Here is a 20,652-nt window from a genome sequence, read left to right on the forward strand (position 1 = left end):
AAAAATAGAAATAAATAAATAAATAAAATATTGGCCACAAAGATGACCCAAAAAGGAAACGAATAATTGCCTTGAAGAAAACAGGGGGGGAAAGTATATTTTAGCTTTCCCCAGCTGCTGCTAAGGTGCACGGTTCTTCCGAGGAAGCTAAGGCCACCTTGGGTTGAGGCCCTCACTTTATTCAGTGACTTGCACCGCTCCCAGCAGCACTCACCCAGCACTCTCTCACACCATGGCCTCAATCTTGGAGCTTGCCTGCATCTATTTGGTCCTTATCCTGCAGGATGATGAGGTGACAGTGAAAGAGGATAAGATCAATGTCCTCATTAAAGCAGCTGGTATAAATGTTGAACCTTTCTGGCTAGGTTTGTTTGCAAAAGCTCTGGCCACTGTCAACATGGGGAGTCTCATCTGTAATGTAGGGGCTGGTGGACCTGCCCTAGCAGCTGGTGCTGCACCAGCAGGAGGTCCTGCCCCCTCCACTGCCACTAATCCAGCTGAGGGAAAGGAAAAGAAAGTGGAAGCAAAGCAATAAGAATCTGAAAAGACTGATGATGATTTTTTTTCTTAACCCTCTTTTGTAACACATTCAATAAAAAGCTGAACTCTAAAAGAAAGGAAAAAAGTGTATTTTAGTGCTATGCAAAAAAGGAAAATGAAAATTTCAAAAAGGAAGGACTAGTCATCTCTATACACTGTACAATGTATGTTTTAAATGACTTAAAAGAACCTATTTATTTTAGAAAGTTATGGTGAGATCAAACCAATTATATACATCCATTTTTCCTGGCTCTCACCTGGTAATTACAATTATAAATCCAGGAAGTAGTGTAAGAAACAACAATATAAAAACTAAAAACTGAAGGCAGACTGATTGTGGACCCAGACACTGGATGAACAGCACATCTTTCATCTCCTTACCAACAGAAGACCACACAAAACCAGTGTTTCCAAACTTTGGTACTAGAAAGAGAAGGAAGCCTAAGCAGACTTAATCTTCCCTTGGACTGAAATGAGAATTCCTCTAGAAATATCAGGTGGAATTAAAAGCTTCACCAAAATTAAATGTACAAGTGAAATAATACACTTCCATACCAAATGTGAAATTCCCATGTTCTCCAAAAAATACAGAGGTAGATAGATCAGCAGAAAAAGCAAGACAAACCCAGCTATAGCAGGCAGCGCACCCCAGGAAGCATTTTGACTCTATAGTCCAAGGATCTTCTCTTTCATGCAAAGACTTTATAGTAGGCAGATGGAACAGGAAAAAGGACTCAATTGTGGACTCAGAACAGGAAACCTCTCTGTCTCTGTGGGCCCAGATTTCTCCTTTCCTATTCAGAAATTGATGAGTGCAGGCAGACACCAATAGACACAGCTACCACAAATATATCATATCTCATAAGGGTTATCCAGTGTTTATTAAACTATCTCATGGATTTGCATTTGGGAATTCATATGAGCCTCCCCTTTTGGGGGAAGTATTGTGGTTGAAGTGCATTTCTTTTGAAGTTGTAGACAGAAAATCTCAAGTATCTCTAAGTAGTAACTTCAGAATCTTCTAAGACAGATATAGAAATTAGGAGTAAACTAGAAGTTTTTAAAAGAATGCAATACAAAATCACTAATCAATAGTACAATTGTGAGAATGTGCTGTGAGTTGAATGAAGGAAATCTTTGGGTCCTTAAAGGTTCGGGGGAATTAATACAAGATGAACAAGTTGGATGAAGGAAAGGAGAAGACAATACAAACTAAAGCTCATTATGGAAAGCTGTAGTTTATGTGGGCAGCAAAAATGCTGCTGAAAGGAATAGAGATGAAATGAGATTTAACAAAGGACAATAAAATGGCGAGAATAGAAAGTAGACAAGAAATTTGTGGGGTCTTATTTCAGTGTCTTAGATTGAAGCTAACCACCTTGTAATGTCATCTGCTTGGTGCAAACTTCTACAAAAAGCTGTCTCCTTCATGGTCTGCTTCCTTAGGACTCTCAACAAAACCTTAGTTTCAGGTTTCTAACTGAGGTGAAATTTTATTCAAGTAGCTTTTATATCTTTTTAGTTGAGAAACATGAATCTAGAGTTGGACCCTCTGTGTCTGGGAGCAATATTAGTGGTAAGAAGTGTAATGTGTAAGGGCACTTCTAATAAGTTTTTAAATTAGCATTCCAGTGAGATGTTTCCAAAGGAGAAAAGTCTCTATATACTGGAGGAAAAGCAACGTCAACCTATTCATGATAAGTGTGTTCATACTTAATCAGTTCCTTGTGGTATCTTCAAATATCTGAACTGGGTAGTTCAGAGTATTTGAGATCCCAGGAAACAGGAAATGTTTATGGGTCATCCAGTTGTTTTTTAGGGGGCAGTTGGTCCAACCCAAAGAAAGTGGAATGAAAGATAATCAGACTTAAAGGGAAAAAATAAGGGTAAAATTTTAGGTAATAGATGAGACTGAGTTTTTCCTGTTAGTTTAGCAAGTTTTACTTTTAATAATCTAGTAGTTCTCTCTATTATTTCAGATGAATGAGGGTGATAAAGATAACATAATTTGGGAGAACAAGAAAGAATCATTGGCTTCCTTGAATGACTTTATCAGTGAAAGGGAATTCCTCATGTGGGAGACATCTATTCTGATAATAGATGGCACTGGTCCTGTTACAAGGGACAATTTTAAGGCAGTGAGAGAACATGCGTGTAATTATAATGTATTTATAACCATAAGATTTAGGAAACCTAATAAAATCTAATTTCAAATGAATAAAATGTCTTAAACACTTGTATTTGCAGAAGAGACTTCTAAGATTTTTTTGTCCTAATGAGTGATCTTATGGAGAGTTTGGGCTGAATTTTGGGCAAGGGATAAAAGAGATACCATTTGGCCACCTGGGTATTTCCAAACTCATTTGTGTGGATGAAATATACAATCTGTTTCCAATTAGCTTCTTCAGTGTCAGATGGTTACTTTTTATGGTCCTTGAGCCTCTCAAGTGTCACCAGTAGGGGCAGAAGGCCTCAAAAGCTAATGATGACAGTCATTGAGAAGCTAGAATGGGAATGAAAAGGTCTGGTAGGAGAGGAAATATGGTGGGGGGCAGATAGGGATATTGAAGAGGACAATTCAAAGAATTTGAAGGAGCTGAAGGGAAAGTCAAAGATGTAAAAAGCTGGAAGGTAGAACAGGGATGAAGGAAAGAAGAAGCCTTACCTGAGCCAGCTTAGAAAGATATCAGATATTTCTAAGAGATTATTAATGTTTCAAAGTATCCTTTGTGAAATTTTGCAATTTTAAAAGACACTGGACAGAGTTAGTTCCATAGTGACAAAGAATAAAGTCAGTGGTGGAGAAGGGTAGACTCCAAGTAGATAGTTACTCCGGAGAGGAAGATGATTAAGCAGAAAAAGAAGCAAGAAGGAAAAAAAGTCTTGCTAGAAAGTCTCATGCACATTCTATCCCTAGGAGCCAAAAGGTTTTCTCATACAATCCTTGTTTGGAAGCTGAAGGACATGATTCATAGACAATGAGCAAGGAGTCAAAGCAGCCAGAAACTTGCTGCTCCAGTGGCAGGGGTAAATTCCCTTTTGAAAAGATCTAAGAAGACTTATAGCCAGGAAGAATCTTGTTCAAATACAAAAGACCCAGATAAAACTAGTTGTTGCCTAGTATTATAAACAGTAAATATGATTATAAAAAGCAATAGTGTGGAGATTACTGGTGGAGGGGGCACTAAGGGACTAAATGGTAATGGAAAAAATATAATAAAGATTAAATAAGAAAATAAAAAGAAGGATGTTTGTGGTGTTGAAAATAGAACCTATACAAGTAATAAAATTATATAAAACAACATAAATAAAACTGAAGAAATCTGAGTAGGATTCGTGGATTGTATCAATGCCAATATCCTGGTTGTAATATTACATTATGATTTTGCAAAATATTACCATTGGGAAAAATTGGACAATATACATAGCAGAGCACCCTGTATTATTTTTTACACTTGCATGTAAATGTATAATTATCCCAATAAAATTTTTAGTTTTTAAAGAGAAGAAAAACATGGTCAGTTCCCTGGAATCAGTATTATAAGAATAATGAATATGGAGTCCAGGATGCCAGGAGTTTGAGATTATGAAAAGAGGTAGAGGAGTTAATGGGTTAGAACTTTCAAATGAGTATGGTCATTAAGTTACTGGCAGATTGAAGAGAGAACTCAGCTCAGCATTTCTTAAAGATGAGACTTGAATATGTGTATATAACCATTATAGAAGACAATGAAGAAAGAAAAAAGGAAAATCAAGCAAAGATAAAATAAAGGACTCAAAAGGCAAATTTTATATTAGAAGACAATTGAACTAGAAATTTTAGAAGAAAGAACAATATAATTTGAGGTGAGTGTGTGGTACTGTTTTCAAATAGTATTTTATAAAAGATTAAAGGAACAGCAGTTGGTTATTTAAAGTCTACAACTCCTTCATACCTGCATCCTCAACGTTGGTATTGTTACCACTCACAAATAAAAAGATTTTTTTTTTTTTTGAGGCAAAGACAAGAGTAAAGGCAGGGATGAAGACAAATTATCTTAAGTCATTTAGGCGAGGGGAATAACATTTAAAAATCTCACATTTTACTGTGTCAGTTTTAATATTATAATGGAAACTAAAGCTATCTATTAAGAAATGGGGTAATTATGATCAGTCTTAAAACAGTATTTTTTAAGTATATTTTATTGATTATATTGTTACGATAGTTCCAATTTTTTCTCCTTTGCTCCCCTCTGCCCAGCACCCCCCTCCCCCAGCAATCCCCCAACCCCCAGTCCATGCCCATGGGTCATACAAGTTCTCTGGCTTCACCCTTTCCTATATTATTATTTTTAATTAATTAATTAATTAAACAATAAAAAATAAAAATCCCTCCCTCTCAGACTTAAGACCCTTTATAATCTTATAAAGGACAAAGGGCGAAGGTCTCAAGCAACTCTAGCTGTTTCAAGCTGGACATGGTCATTGTCATACCTACCCTTGGGTCCAGAAATCTCTAATAAGAGTGGGTGTGTGGATGGGAGAGCGGCCTTCCCACATGGGGAAGGATCTTGCAAACTCCAGGTCAATTGGCTGTCCCTGGACAATGGCATGCTCTATTTAATAGGCTGGCATCCTTGTTGTATTCTGGGGGCAACAGATTTGGCAACAGGGATAAAAGACATCATTCAATCCATAACCATTAGATGACAAAAGACAGGTATCAAGTTATCAACGTCCCACATTAGGGAAAAAAAGGTCTTCTTTGGAGGAAGGTGTGCCAGGTACATCTCACCTGTCCAAAACCCTTTTGCCCATTATACTTAGTTTGGGCTGAGGGAAATATTTTAGGTTTCCCCCCACTCAGACCTCTGGACCCTTTATGTCCAAGCCATTAGGATAGAAAAGAGAAACCAGTTTTAAGGTGAAGCCCACAGACCAACTCATTCTTCACAAACTCAGCCACATAGTTCATCCAAACCGATGAGTCTCAAGAGGCAGTGATGCAGACAAGATTTAGTAAGGCCTATATATATAACCACTCAGGTAATGAGATAATAGGCTTATGCCCCTTGAAAACAGAAAACACATATTAATTTATGTAACATAACCCACAAACAAGTCTCTAAATCTGTAAGACTGTCTTATTGGAAAGACATCGAGTTGCAAGGTATTTGACATTCTTCTTGCCTGTAAATTAAACATCTTGGATGATACCACAGACATAGATTAACTTTAAAATGAAAATAAATTTTAAATGAAAAGAAACTTTAAAGACAGCTGCACTACTTTATAGTCTACCACTCAGCATTGTGATTACCTTTGAATCATGATATTTCTCCTTAAGATTACCCTCCTTGTCATTAAAGAGACTGCATTAAGTCCATTTTTAATTTATTCTGTTTATTTGTATAAACCCAACAAGAGCAGCAAATGATTACTTATAATGTTTAGTTCTGCTTTGCTGGAACTTACACAAGGAACATTTAGGGTGACCTTCAGCCTGCCCTTCAGGGTACAGAAGCTGAGCCACATACCTGCCATTCAGCCTTGCCTGTAAACACCTGTCTTTTCCAAGTCCTTTAGGTTTTCCATTGTGCTTTAAGGTCCCTTCTAGCCATCTTTCAGGAAAACAACCTTCATTCTTTCCCTGGAATGATTGCTGTGGACCGCACAACCAACCAAGGTACCAGGTCTTTTATCTCATGGGCTTTTATTACCTTCAAAAGTCAATCCCAGTTTCTCAGGGCTTTTTGGTAACAACCAGAGCCCAAGCATGTCTCCTTCAGACATGACATTCCAGTCAAAGTCTTGGTCAAAAAAACCTCTATTAGTTTTATGCAAAGAACCTTATGTCATTGCTTACTTCTTCAGAATGCCAAATTCTGGAGGGATCAGATAGGGAGAAAAATATACTGTGTGAAGGAAAATCTTTGTCCTTCTAATATTCACTAAAATTACATTTCCATTCTTTATTTATTTTTTCCCCACTAAAAATTTTTTTGTTTGTTTTTCCATTACAGTTGTCACACTTTTTTTCCCTCTTGCTTCCCCACACCCTGCCCAGCCCTTCTCCCACATTCAGTCCCCACCCAGTTGTCCATGTCCGTGGGTCATTTATACATGTTCTTTGACTAGACCCTTGCCCTTCTTACCCTCTTCTCTCCCTCCTCCACCCTTGTTACTGTTAGTCTATTTCTTGTTCCCATACCTCTGGTTCAATTTTGCTCATTTGTTCGTGTTGTTCATTAGTCTCCTGTAATAGGTGATAGCAATAGGTATTTTTTTTTCATTGCCTGGCTTATATCACTAAGCATAATTCTCTATAGTTCCATCCATGTTGTTGTTATGGTAGAAGTTCCTTCTTTCTTTCTGCTACATAGTATTCCATTGTATAAATGTACCACAGTTTTTTGATCCATTCATCTACAGATGGGCACTTAGGTTGTTTCCAGCACTTGGCTATTATAAATAGTGCTGCTATGAACATAGGGGTGCATAGGTTCTTTTGAATTGGTGTTTCAGAATTTTTTGGATATAATCCTAGCAATGGAATTGCTGGTTCAAAAGGCAGTTCCATTTTTAGTTTTTTGAGGAAATTCCAAACTGTTTTCCATAGTGGCTGCACCAGTCTGCATTCCCATCAGCAGTGCACCAGAGTTCCCGTTTCTCCACATCCTCTCCAGCACAAGTTGTTGATTTGTTGATGATGGCCATTCTGACTGGTGTGAGGTGGTATCTCATTGTGGTTTTTATTTGCATCTCTCTGATGGCTAGTTATGCTGAGCATTCTTTCATATGTCTATGGACCCTCTGTATGTCCTCTTTGGAGAAGTGTTTGTTCAGGTCCTTTACCCATTTTTTAATTGGGTTGTCTGTCTTCTTGGTATTGAGTCATATGAGTTCTTTATATATTTTGGAGATCAATCCCTTGTCTGAGGTATCATTGGCAAATATAGTTTCCAATATGGTTGGTTCCCTTTTCATCTTGGTGATGTTTTCTTTTGCTGAGCAGAAACTCTTTAGTTTGATTTAGTCTCTTCTTTTTTTTTAAATTCTTTCCTTTAGTTCCCTTACCTTAGGAGATATATCAGTGAAAATGTTGCTATGCATGATATCTGAAATTTTCCTGCCTATATTTTCCTCTAGGACTTTTATGGTGCTAAAGTTTACATTTAAGTCTTTGATCTTTCTTGAGTTTATTCTGGTGTATGGTGTAAGTTGGTGGTCTAGTTTCATTTTTTTGCACGTCCCTGTCCAGTTCTCCCAGCACCATCTTTGAAGAGGCTCTTCTCACTCCATTTTATGTTCCTTCCCACTTTGTCAAATATTAGTTGACCATATTGACCTGGGTTTATTTGTGGGCTCTCTATTCTGTTCCATCGACCTATATGTCAGTTTTTATGCCAGTACCAGGCTGTTTTGATTACTATGGCCTTGTAGTATAGTTTGATACCAGGTACTTTGACTTCTCCTACTGCGTGCTTCTGTCTCAAGATTGCTGTGGCTATTCAAGGTCTTTTTTGTTTCCAGATAAATTTTTGAAGTATTTGTTCTAGGTCTGTGAAATATGTCATTGGTATTTTAATAGGGATTGCATTGAATCTATAAATTGCTTTGGGTAGTATGGACATTTTAATGATGTTGATTTTTCCAATTCATGAACATGGTATATGCTTCCATTTATTTGTATCTTCTTTAATTTCTCTCTTCAGTGTTATGTAGTTTTCTGAGTACAGGTCTTCTATCTTCTTGGTTAAGTTTATTCCTAGGTACTTTATTTTTCTTGTTGCTATGGTAAATGTGATTTTTCTTTTAGGTTCTATCTCTGAAATTTTATTGTTGGTGTACAGAAATGCCATCAATTTCTGAATATTGACTTTTGCCAAATTCACTTATTAGGTCGAGTAGTTTTTTGGTGGAGTCTATAGGGGCTATGTACAATATCATGTCATCCGTAAATAATGACAGTTTTACTTCCTCTTTTCCAATTTGGATGCCTTTTATTTCACTCTCTTGTTTGATGGCTGTGGTTAGAACTTCCAATACTATGTTGAATAGGAGTGGAGAGAGTGGTCATCCTTGTCTTGTTCCTGATCTCAGGGGGAATGCTCTCAGTTTATGCCCATTGAGTATAATGTTGGCTTCAGGTTTCTCATATATGGCCTTTATTATGTTGAGGTATGTTCCCTCTATTCCCATCTTGCTGAGAATTTTTATCATAAATGGGTGTTGTACTTTATCAAATGCTTTTTTCTGCATCTATTGATATGATCATGTGGTTTTTGTCTTTCATTTTGTTAATGTGGTGTATTACATTTATTGATCTGCAAATATTATACCATTCTTGCTTCCTGGAATATATCCCACTTGATCGTGGTGTATAACCTTTCTAATGTGTTTCTGGATCTGGTTTGCCAAAATTTTGTTGAGGATTTTAACACCTATGTTCCTCAGCAATACTGTCCAGTAGTTTTCTTTATTTGTTGTGTCTTGACCTGGTTTTGGAATTAGGGTAATACTGGCTTCATAGAACGAGTTTGGGAGTCTTCCCTCTTCTTGGATCTTTTGGAATAGTCTGAGGATTATAGGAGTTAGTTCTTTCCTAAATGTTTTGTAGAATTCACCTGTGAAGGCATCTGGTCCAGGGCTTTTGTGTGCCGGGAGTTTCTTGATTACTGCTTCAATTTCACTAGTTCTTATTGGTCTGTTCAGGCTTTCTGCTTCTTCTTGATTCAGTTTTGGAAGATTATATGTTTCCAGAAATTCGTCTATTTCACCTAGGTTGTCAAATTTCTTGTCATAAAGTTGTTCATAATAATTTCTTACAATCCTTTGTATTTCTGTGGTATCGGTTGTGATTTCTCCTGTTCCATTTCTGATTTTATTTATTTGTGTCCTCTCTCTTTTTTTCTTGATGAGCCTGGTTAAAGGTTTGTCAATTTTGTTTATCTTTTCAAAGAACCAGCTCCTACTTTTGTTGATCTTTTGAGTTTTTTTTTTTTTTTTTAGTTTCTATGTCATTTAATTCTGTTCTGATCTTGATGATTTCCTTTCTTCTATTTGCTCTATGTTTTGCTTATTGTTCTTCTTCTAGTTCCTGTAGCTGTAAGGTTAAATATTTTATTAAAGATTCTTCTATTATTTTTAGGTATTGCTATGAACTTTCTTCTCAGGACTGCGTTCGCTGTATTCCAGAGGTTTTGGGTTGTTGTGTGTTCATTATCATTAGCTTTAGAAATCTTTTGATTTCTTCCTTGATGTCATTGTTAACCCATTCATCATTTAATAGCATGTTATTTGTTCTCCATGAGTTTGAATGTTTTTGAGTTTTTTCCTTGAGGTTGATTTCCAATTTTAAGCCATCGTGATGAGAAGATGGGTGATATTGTTTCAGTTTTCTTGAATTTGTTGAGGATTGTTTTGTGTCATTTCATGTGTTCTGTCTTTGAAAACGTTCCATGTGCACTTGAAAAGAATGTATATTTTGCTTCTTTGGGGTGAAAAGTTCTACATATATCAACTAAGTCCATTTGATCTAGAGTGTTGTTCAATGCCTCAATATCTTTGGTGTTTCTTTGCTTCAAAGATCTGTTCATTGTTGACAATGGGGTGTTAAAGTCACCTACTATGAGTGTGTTGCTCTCTATATTTTTTCTGAAGTCTTTCATAATTTCCCTTACATATTTGGGTGCTCCTATGTTGGGTGCATATATGTTTACAAGGGTTATATCTTCTTGATGGATTTTTCCCTTAATTATTATGAAACATTCTTCTTTGTCTCTTTTTATTGTCTTTGCTGTGAAATCTGTTTCGTCTGATATAAGTATTGCTACCCCTGCTTTTTTTCATTTCCATTTTCTTGAAATACTTTTTTCCATTTATTCATTCTCAGTCTGTGTAGATATTTTATTCTAAGGTAGATCATACTTTCTAATCCATTCAGCTACCCTATGTCTTTTGATTGGTGCATTTAATCTGTTTACATTTAAGGTTATTACTGATGGATACTTATTCATTTTCACTTTCCCCTTGTACTTGTGTTCCTCTCTGTCTCTCTGTTTCTTTATCTTCTTAAAGCAGACCCTTTAGCATCTCTTGCAATGTTGCTTTGGTGGAGATGTATTCTTTTAGCCTTCTTTTGTCTTGGAAACTCATTTCACCTTCCATTTTGAATGAGAGTCTTGCTGGGTAGAGTATTCTTGGTTGTAGTTCCTTGTTTTTCATTGCTTGGAATATTTTTTGCCATTCCCTTCTGGCTTGTAGTGTTTCTGCTGAGAAATCTGATGCTAACTTTATTGGAGCTCCCTTGTATGTTATTAGTTGTTTCTCTCTTGCTGCTTTTAGGATTCTCTCTTTGTCTTTGAATGTTGCCATTTTAATTATGATGTGTCTTGAAGTGGGCCTGTTGGGGTTCATTTTCTTTGGGACCCTCTGTGCTTCCTGGACTCGCGTGACTCTTTCTCTCATCATGTTAGGGAAGTTTTTTGTCATTAGTTTTTCAAAGAGGTTTTCTATCCCTTGCTCTTCTTCTCTTTCTGGAATTCCTATGATATGGATATTATTATATTTCATGTTGTCCTGCAGATCTCTTAAAATCTCTTCATTCTTTATCAGTCTTTTTTTTTCATTTTGTTGCACTGTCTGGGAGTTTTTGTCTATTTTGTCCTCCAGCTCATTGATCCAATCTTCTGCTTCCTCTAGCCTGCTTTTAATTCCCTCTACTGTGTTCTTCAATTCAGAGATTGTATTCTTCATTTCCTCCTGGCTCTTATTGATAGCTTCTATGTCCTTTTTCATGCTGGTGTAATTCTCAGTATGTTCCTTGTGGTTTCCCTTGAATTCCTTGTAGGTTACCTGGAGTTCTTTGTATTCTTTCTTGAGCTCACTGAGCTTATTGATCTTCCCCATAATTCATGTTTTGAATTCCATATCTAATAGTTTGCTTCCCTCTATTTCATTTAGCACTCTTTTTGAGGATTCTTTCTTTCCCTTCAATGAGATGTTGTTTCTCTGTCTCCTCATTTTTGTGATTCTTTTTGTTTGTCGCTGCTTCTTAGAATGATCTGCACTTCCTGGATCTGCCCCTAGTGGCATCAGATCATGTACCAGTCTGGGCCTAGGCAACCTGTTGGAGACCAGCAGATATCTACTGCCTTTGTCTGTATTTTTTAGTTGTTAATTTATTTAATCTGTGATCAGCCAGCAGGCTTAAACACTGAGCGTGGGGCATATTAATTCCTGCAGGCAGGGCTTTTGCTTCCCCTCAGGCTGATGCCATGTGGAGGGGAATGATCTGACTGCAGTATGGGGAAAGAGTCAGCACTGGGACCCAATCAGCTATTCCCTCAGGTCTCTCCTCAAAGCTACTGCCCCAAAATCCTCCCAAGCATCTCTAGTCTTCTCTGCCCTCCCTCTTCTTGAGCCCAGGGTAAGTGGGTGCCAAAATATTTTTGTACATGATGTGCTTAAGAGCTCTTTTTCACCAGCTGTTTCTCTCCGGCTAGCAAGAAACCCTGTGGCTTTTTGCTTTTCTCAGCTGGATACTATTTTACTTTCCACTCTGTTGCTGTAGGCTGGGGAGCCCGGCTGGGGGTTTAGACCCTGCCCTTCTCAGGGGGAATCCCCGGCTGCTGAGCTGTTTCTCAGTCCCTTCAGCTGCCACTCGTGTGAGCCCAGCCAGCCCTTCTGCGTCTCCGCACTCCCTACCGGTCACGTTGTGATGTAGCGGCCTTTCCTGTCTCTCCGTGGTTATAAGACTTCTCTCCAGCTGGTGTTCGGTTGGTTATTCCAGATGATTTCTCCAAAATTATGTTGTAAATCCAGACTAGTTCTGGGAGGAAGTTAGTGTAGCTTCCACTTACTCCTCCGCCATCTTGTTTCCTATCAAGCTGGAAGCTATTAATACTATAACATGAATTTTGTAAATGCACATGTATTTATTTTTTAGTGAGATCTTTATTTCTCCATATGACTTCAAGTTATTCTATAGCATCTTTTTTTACTTCAACCTGAAGCACTTAAGAATTTACTGCATAGCAGGTAATATGGTAACAAACGTCCTCAATTTCTGTTTATAGGGGAATATCATAATTTTTATTTTACTTTTGAAAGAAAGTTTTGCCATATACAGAATTTTGATTGATAGGCTTTTTTTGTTTGTTTGTTGTTCTTTTCTTTTTAACACTTTGACAATATGGACCTGCAGCCTTCTGGCTTCCAAAGTTTCTAAGGACAAATTTGCCCATACAACTCTTTAGGATCCTTTGTAAGTAATGAGTTATTTCCCTTTTATTGCTTTCATAATTCCTCCTTTGTGTTTTTTGAAAATTTGATTATAATTGTCTTAGAATAGGTCTCTGAGTTTGTCCTAGTTTGAGATTTTTGTTTGTTTGTTTTGTTTTTTAATTCTTGGATGTTAACATTTATGACTTTCATAAAATTTGGGATGTTTTCAGACCTTATTTTTTCAAATATTTTTTCTGCATCTTTATCTATCTCTTCTGAGAATCCTATAATCTATATGTTAATCTGCTTGATAATGTACCATACATCCCTACAGCTCTGTTAATTTTCTTCAGTCTTTTTCATTTCTATTCTTTAGATTTAATAATTTCCATTGTCTTACTTTCAAGTTTACTTATTCTTTGCCTGTTCAAATTTGAATTGACTCACTCTAGTAAGTTTTTTTATATCAATTTTACATTTTAGCTACAGAATTTCCTTTTTGTATTATAGATTTTTCTTTTTATTGATATTTTTGTCTTTTATATACATTGTTGTTGTTTTTTTCACATCTTCCCTTTCTTTGCACACTTTTATCACCACTGTTCTAAAGTCTTTGTCTAGTAGATCCATCAACAATACTTTTTCAGGTCAAGTTATTGTTGATTCACTTATTGTGCCTGAATATTTCATATAGCTAATTCTTTTTATGCTTTGTGATTTTTGTTATTGCTTTTGTTGAAATTCTACCTGCCCTTCTCAGGTAGAATTCCCAGCTGCTGAGCTGTTTCTCAGTCCCTTCAGCTGCCACCCGTGAGAGCCCAGCCAGCCCTTTCTCGTCTCCGCACTCCCTACTGGCCACGTGGTGATGTAGCAGCCTTTTCTATCTCTCCGTGGTTATAAGACTTCTCTCCAGCTAGTGTTCAATTGGTTATTCCAGATGATTTCTCCAAAATTAAGTTGTAAATCCAGACTGGTCCTGGGAGAAGGTTAGTGTAGCTTCCACTTACTCCTCCGCCACCTTCGATCCTGTATCTCTATTTTTAAACAGTATTCTTGATTGCCTATATGATTTGATTTGTATAGATAGGAAGTAATTATAGGGAGAAAAGTCAAAAGTGGAAAGGAGGGCATGGGAAATATAAGTATACGTAGCATAAAAAGGCAAGAATGATAGGAATGTTGGAATCGATTATTTCCCTAACTTGAAATAACAAGTCTGACATTATTATGGTGATAACAGTGATTATAGAGAATATATTTTGATGTAAAACTAAAATGAAGAAAAATTAAAATACATTTATTTAAAGCTGTTAAGGGAACAGGTCAATGAACTACGTATTTACAATATTAAAGAATGATCAGATCTATATTTCATTTACCAAATATCATGTGAGATAATTTCATAAAATATCCTTTAGCATGAATTTAACAATTTCCATATCAGAAATGAACAAAGAAAATGTATGTCTGTTAATTTTAACAGTGGCACTGGTTAATTCATTTCTGGTAGTAGAGGCACATGTGCCTCCCTGAAGAAATTGAACAACTTACTCAGGTTTTGGCTAACTGCCTGTGGCTCTTGATTGCCCAGTTTTCAGGCACTTGATAGCAAGATCTTTTCTTTACACATTCAGCCTTGCCCATTATCTGCTTTTAGGAGATTCTCTTAAGACATGACTATAAAGTTTTTAGACTCTCTAGAGTCTGTAGCACACTATCTCTCTTTCCCCTCTTTCTTGTCATCTCCCAGACTTCAGAAATTCACTTTTTTTCCCCCTGTAAGTTAAAACTCTGAGACCTCAGTTCTCAGTACTTACCACACTAGAGATGTTTATACAGCAAGGTAGGATCTATCCATTATTTTCTAAATTTCCTCACACAATGAAGGTGTTCAACAAAATACACACGATTCAAACATAAGGAATAAAAAAATTATTATGTAACCCTTCTGAGGAAGCATTTAGCACATGACTCATCACCAATGCATAGTTGTTTTACCTATTAAAATTTAGGGCATTCTAAGAATTAACCTTTTTTTTTTTCATATGATATCTGAACTCAAATTTAGATTACTTTCCATACAGAATGTTTGGATATATAATGAATGAAATAACCATGATGGCTTGATTGTGGTTGAATTTTTTTGAAAAAAAAATCTTAACAATTCAGAAGATTAGTTCAGCATGAAAAGAAAATAAATCGGAAACAACAAATAATATTCCTCCTTCTCTCATCATGGATGCCTACTCCTTTCCCAACTATAATTTTTACAAAGCATATTCGGGGCAGATACATTTGCATGATGATCTTTTACAGTTTCCTTTTTCTTCTCATAGAAATGAAAGTGTTATTCATTCTAATACGAAAAGAACCTAATTTACTGTAAGTATGCCATTTCTCAAAGATAATTATCAGAATTTAATATTATATTATTTAGTAAAATATACTAATTACTGTAAATATTAAGAAACAAAATTTACAAGATTAAAATTTATAAGATTAAAAGTCTAAGTAGTACTCTGATCCATAACTATTTAGATTATGGTATTATCTATTAAAAATAAGAAATAAATCAACAAAAATGGTAATATATTAAATGTAGCTAAAATTGGTTTCCAGTTATATTTGTATATAATTACTATCTGAAATCTTCAGCTATACCAACCAGATTTCTATCAAAAAATAAATGGCCTTCCAAACTGTATAATTTGTAACATCTGTAATTAATTGACTATTGACCACATCATTGTGGTCAGATTTTAAGGAAAGCAGCAAGGATTACAAATACCCTGAAGCCAGCCTTAACCTAAAGCCTGAAGAAACAAAAGAAGATCAGTTTCCAGAACAAAAAGATGGTATAGACAGTTCAAAGGCCCTGTGATAGGAGCCAAGGCTTTTATAAAGGAAAACAGCCAACCCATTGCAAATCAGCAAGCAAAGAGTGCAGAAAATAAATACCCTGATCTCACTTCCCACTCTGATCTTAATAGACAAAATACTGGATATTTACTGGATGTTTTGTAATTACATTTACATAATTTGAAGTCACCAATATTTTGATAATTCTATTAATTAGAATAAATTAATAAATGGTATGTTATATTTTCCTGTTATGCTTCTTTATATGTAGGTTCAACTTGTTCTGGTTTCTTCACCTTGTTGACATAAGTGGTTTGTTATTTTAATCAATGTTAATGTATATCATATTTAAGACTATAATACAATGTTACTAATTAGCAATGTTAAGATTAACTCTTAATTATACTCTATCAATATTCTATTTGAAATGTGAGTATGTATATTTTTAAAGATATACAAGCAGATAAATAGGAAAATACAGTTTTTCTCCTTTTCATTTAAAAAAGTGTTTCCAGAGATTTTTTCCCCCCTTTTTCCTCTAGTTTTAACTTTAAAATATAAATGTTACTTTAGAATCTAAGGTAAATGTCTGTTGAAACTTAAAGAATAAGCCACCTGGTGGGACTTCAACATAACACAGGGAAGCAAGAATGATAAATAACAAAAAGACAGAGTTTGTAGAATGTCATCTATATGTCTCCACTATAACTGTGTTTTAAAGGAAATAACTCCTCAGATTATGCATCTTGTTTTAAAACTACTATAAGTTAAGAATATCATACTGTATAGCTTCTATAAATATTTGATAATAGTGCTGATAATGGTGATGATGAGTGCCATAGCTAAAATGCTGTCTATAATATTCAGCTGACTACTGAATGTGACCATGAGACATAACAAAATTATTTTGAGTGCTATTATAGCAGCAGTCTTATAAAGAGAAATAAATTAAATAATGAATGATGAAATATTAACTCAAATGTTTTAAGCTCTTTACTCTCCATGAATATATTTTATCTAAAGAAAATAAGTGTAAATGAATAGCAAAACCTTTATGATGTATGTTTTGCAGACCGGATATATCTCCATTTTAAATGCTACTTGATGTAGGTATTACTGATTCCTCACTCAGAGCCCCGTTGCTTGAGATATCTTTTTTAAGGCATAGAAAATATGAGTTCCCTTAATAAAGGCCATCTGAAGCAGAATAGGATACAAATACTTTAACTTGAGGTTTTATATTACTGTTCATGATAGTTAAAAATTGAGGCTAGGCATAAACCAAAAATCTTTTCCATGCCTTATACATTTCTTTGTGAATACAGATTTTATTAATATTGTCAGAACATGGAGGCAGCTAGAATGCACACCTGGCCTTTTGATATATGCTCATCAACCTGGTCCTGGATGGGGCTCCCAGATAAAATGTTAATGGATCCAGCCCAATATGTTAAGTAACCTGGTGGGGGGCAGGAAGCAATGAGATGTAGATGACCTACTGAATATGTAGATAAGCAAACTCACTTTCACTGAAATGTGTGGTTGGCAAGTATGAAAAAGGCACCTGCAGAAGTGCAGGTGGGACTCTTACTGGCCCATGAGAAGGGCTGGAAGTCCCCATTCCCCATTCCCTTTCTCCCCATTGCCCTTGCTCCCACAGGCCCTTGAGTCCATCTGGGGGTTGCCTCTTCCCTCCACCCCCTTCCCCCTTTTCCATCAATAAACCCGTTGCCTGATCCCACAGCAGTCTCCGGTAGTTTCTCAGAGCAAAGCTGCCCTGGCTGACAAATATATATAAGTATATTTGAATGGCTATCTCTTGCTGCTTGTTCTTTCAACCATTTTTTGCCCCAAAGTATTGCCTAATAGATAGGTTTGTTCAAAAAATCATTTTGGTAATATTGTGTATATTATAAAAATAATATTAAATCTTGATATTGACCTTACCAGAATTCTACTTAATCTCTTCTGACTTAATGTAACCATCAACATTACTTATATATTATTCTTCCTTAGAATGTTATCCTACAGATAACAGATATATTAGAATTGCTAAAATAAATGTCTGTGTATCTGTGTTCAAGCCTGCATTCAAGTATAAGGATAAACACACCAACTAGAAATTGTTTTATAGAATATAAGAGTGAAATCACTAAGTCAAAAGATTGTACTCTGTGCAATTCTGTTCCAATAAATTTGCCATAAATTTACTCCTAAAAACTATATGACAATGTGCATTTCTCCAAACACCGTAAGGGTACTAAATATTATCAATGTTTAAATCTACATATTTATCAATCTAATAGATGAAAATAGGAATTACATTATTTTTTTGGTATTTGTAGGTTAAGCATAGTTTAGCATAGTGTATGCCTTACCGATTTATTCATAAAATATTTTTCTTCAACAAACTCTTTAATTCTTTTAACATTACATGTCACATTGTCTGCTATGAACATTGTGATAATTATTTGCTTTTATTATTAATGTTAATATTTGCTGGTCTCTTTCTGCCTATCTCTTATTTTTAACTTTTCTTTAATACTTTTTTTAAGAATATTTCTTTATAATAACAAGTAGTCTGGTTCTGTTTGTGGAATACATCTTTAGTAATAAGTAAACCAAGTCATTTAACATTTAGGTGCAATTTATTATATTCCAAATATTTTTATTGTTTCCTATTTTTTCTATTTTTAATACTAATTTTTTTAAATATTTGCTTGTTTTGCAATATATTAACTACTTTGTTTTATGTTTTGTTCAGTTTCAACTCTACATTTTAACTTTTCTAGTAACTATATTCTCAGTTCTGAAACATTAATTAAAACCTTGCCCTTATTCTTATTATTAAAAATATAAGATACCTAGTTGATTCCCCCTCATCCCATCACCACTGAAGTACTCTTTATATGTACACTTTTCTTCATTGATGTTAATTAAGACCTTTAAAAAGTGTTTTAACCCTCTACACTTCCTTAGATTACTCCCCATAGACTTTGTCTCCAAAACCCTAGATTCATGAGGTTTAATAATTTTGTTCCTAGCTATTAGATGGTAAGGTTTTCCTTGCAATGTGTCTATTCTATTCCAAGAAGGCTAATAACAAATAATTTTCTCTTTATAAGGAAGTCAATGTTATGACGTCCATTGGTTAGCACTGTCCTCCACCATTACTCTCCTCCTATATTGAAATGTCATAGTTTATGCATTTGGTTTCAGTTTGAAGTGCTTTCCTCAGATACCATATGTGCCTGATTTACTCTCTTAATTGTTATATATAAACTAATACCTTTTCTTAGTCCTAGTAAGAACATTATACAGTTTGTTTATATTTAGGATGTTAGTGTCACTGTACATTTTAATATAGTTTTTAGCTCTTATGCTGCTTTCCCTATAATATGTTTTGAGTGAAAAATCAGGTGCCAAATATTCCCTTAAGGTGTGTGTGTGTGTGTGTGTGTGTGTGTGTGTGTGTGAGGGAGAGAGAGAGAGAGTGTTTTGGTGGTCAGAAAACATTAATATTTTCTGGTGTAATTTTTTTCCCCTTATTTAATCTGTCTAGACTACGGTGAATCATTTCAATTTACAGACATCTACAGATGGTGTTATATTTTTATTACCCTATGTTTTTTACACCTTTTTTTCTTTTTGGAATTTGTGTTATCAAATAAGATATTTAAGTTCCTTTATTCTTTCTTTTTCTTTTTAAAATGTTCTTTCCTCTCTTCATATTCTTTTTTTTTAAAGTTTCTGCATTACTTATCTCTGCATGACTATTTTTATATTCCAGATTAATAATTCAGTACTCAATAATCATTATCTTCTCATAGCTCATTAGTTGGGATCAATAATTCAAAATTCATTTTTCTAGGAAATATTTCCTTATAATTGACTCTTAAATGTCTTACAAGTTGGATCTGATCTTCCTTTTCCAAGGCTTTTATTTCACCAGGAGTTGACTGCTTTAAGTGTTTCACCTGGTCTCTCTTAGTCTCACTGCTGAGTTCCTTTTTTTTTTTCCTTTGGTTGTTCAAAGCTCTATTTATTCCAGTGACCAGGTCATGTCTTTCAAACCCTTTCTGTCTAAAAAAACCCACTAGTGATAATGGAGCCTATGTTGGAGCCCAGGCATCTTATAGGCTTAAGTTCTAGAAGCTGAGGAGCTCTTGTCTTTGTTCCTGGTCTTTCTGCTGCTAATTCCCTACATATGCTCAGTTCAGCAATAATTAGTGTGACCTTTCAAGTGTCACTGCAGAACTTTAGAATTTAGAAAAAACTTTGGAGTTTTTCTTTTACTGAACAGCAAGTGGGGTCCTGCAGCCCACCTCATTCTCTAGGCAAAGATTTGGTGATAAAGAAAGGAGTATTTATTCTAAAGCAGTCCCTTAAGCCAATCAAGTCACTGCTTTAATCACTAAAGCCCATCAACCAAGGCTAAACACCCGGGCTCTCCTATCTTTTCCCTTATTAGTTTCTATAGGGTTAGTTTACAAACCAAAACAACATAATACACATAAGCTACATAATTCCAGAAGAATGGCAGGCTTCTGTCTCAGAGCCTGTTCCCTCCAGAATATCCAAAGAATAAACCTGCCACCCTCTGCCAGGTCAGCCAGGCTGTGCCTAGAGTTCCTTCCCATACAAAATACTGTACATTGCGAAAGGCAGGAAGCTGCAGCATAGTCATTCAGACTTCCTTGAGGAAGAAGAACCTGGGTAGCAGAGCCAGCCAGTCCAGGAGCCAGAGTGCCTGAGCAAGAGTCAGAACCAGAGCCAGCGCCAGCTCAGAAGACAGAAAGACTCCTGGGTCGAGAAGCCAGCCCTCTTTTTATTTCCATTGGCTCTGGTGGCATTCGGCTTCTCAGCCAATCCTGTCCTAGACTGCTTTCCCAGTGCCTCAGCAAACTCTTCTTATGGCCCCTCCTACTTCTCCCAGTGTTCTTACTCAGATCTCTTTGTATCATTTCTAGTTATAAGTAAAGGAAGTTTGGTGGATATTTGTAAAAAAGGAATCTATTCAGGTTTATATCTATTAATATAGCACAA

At 35.6% G+C, this 20,652-nt stretch overlaps 1 pseudogene; it reads left to right on the plus strand.

Moving 5' to 3' along the window:
* The first annotated feature begins 232 nt into the window (after positions 1-232).
* LOC150021283 (large ribosomal subunit protein P1 pseudogene) lies at positions 233-535 on the plus strand (annotated as a pseudogene).
* Positions 536-20,652: the final 20,117 nt, after the last annotated feature.

Source organism: Furipterus horrens, unplaced genomic scaffold (genome assembly GCF_987537825.1).
Source record: "Furipterus horrens unplaced genomic scaffold, mFurHor1.1.pri manual_scaffold_1, whole genome shotgun sequence".
Taxonomy (NCBI): Eukaryota; Metazoa; Chordata; class Mammalia; order Chiroptera; family Furipteridae; genus Furipterus; species Furipterus horrens.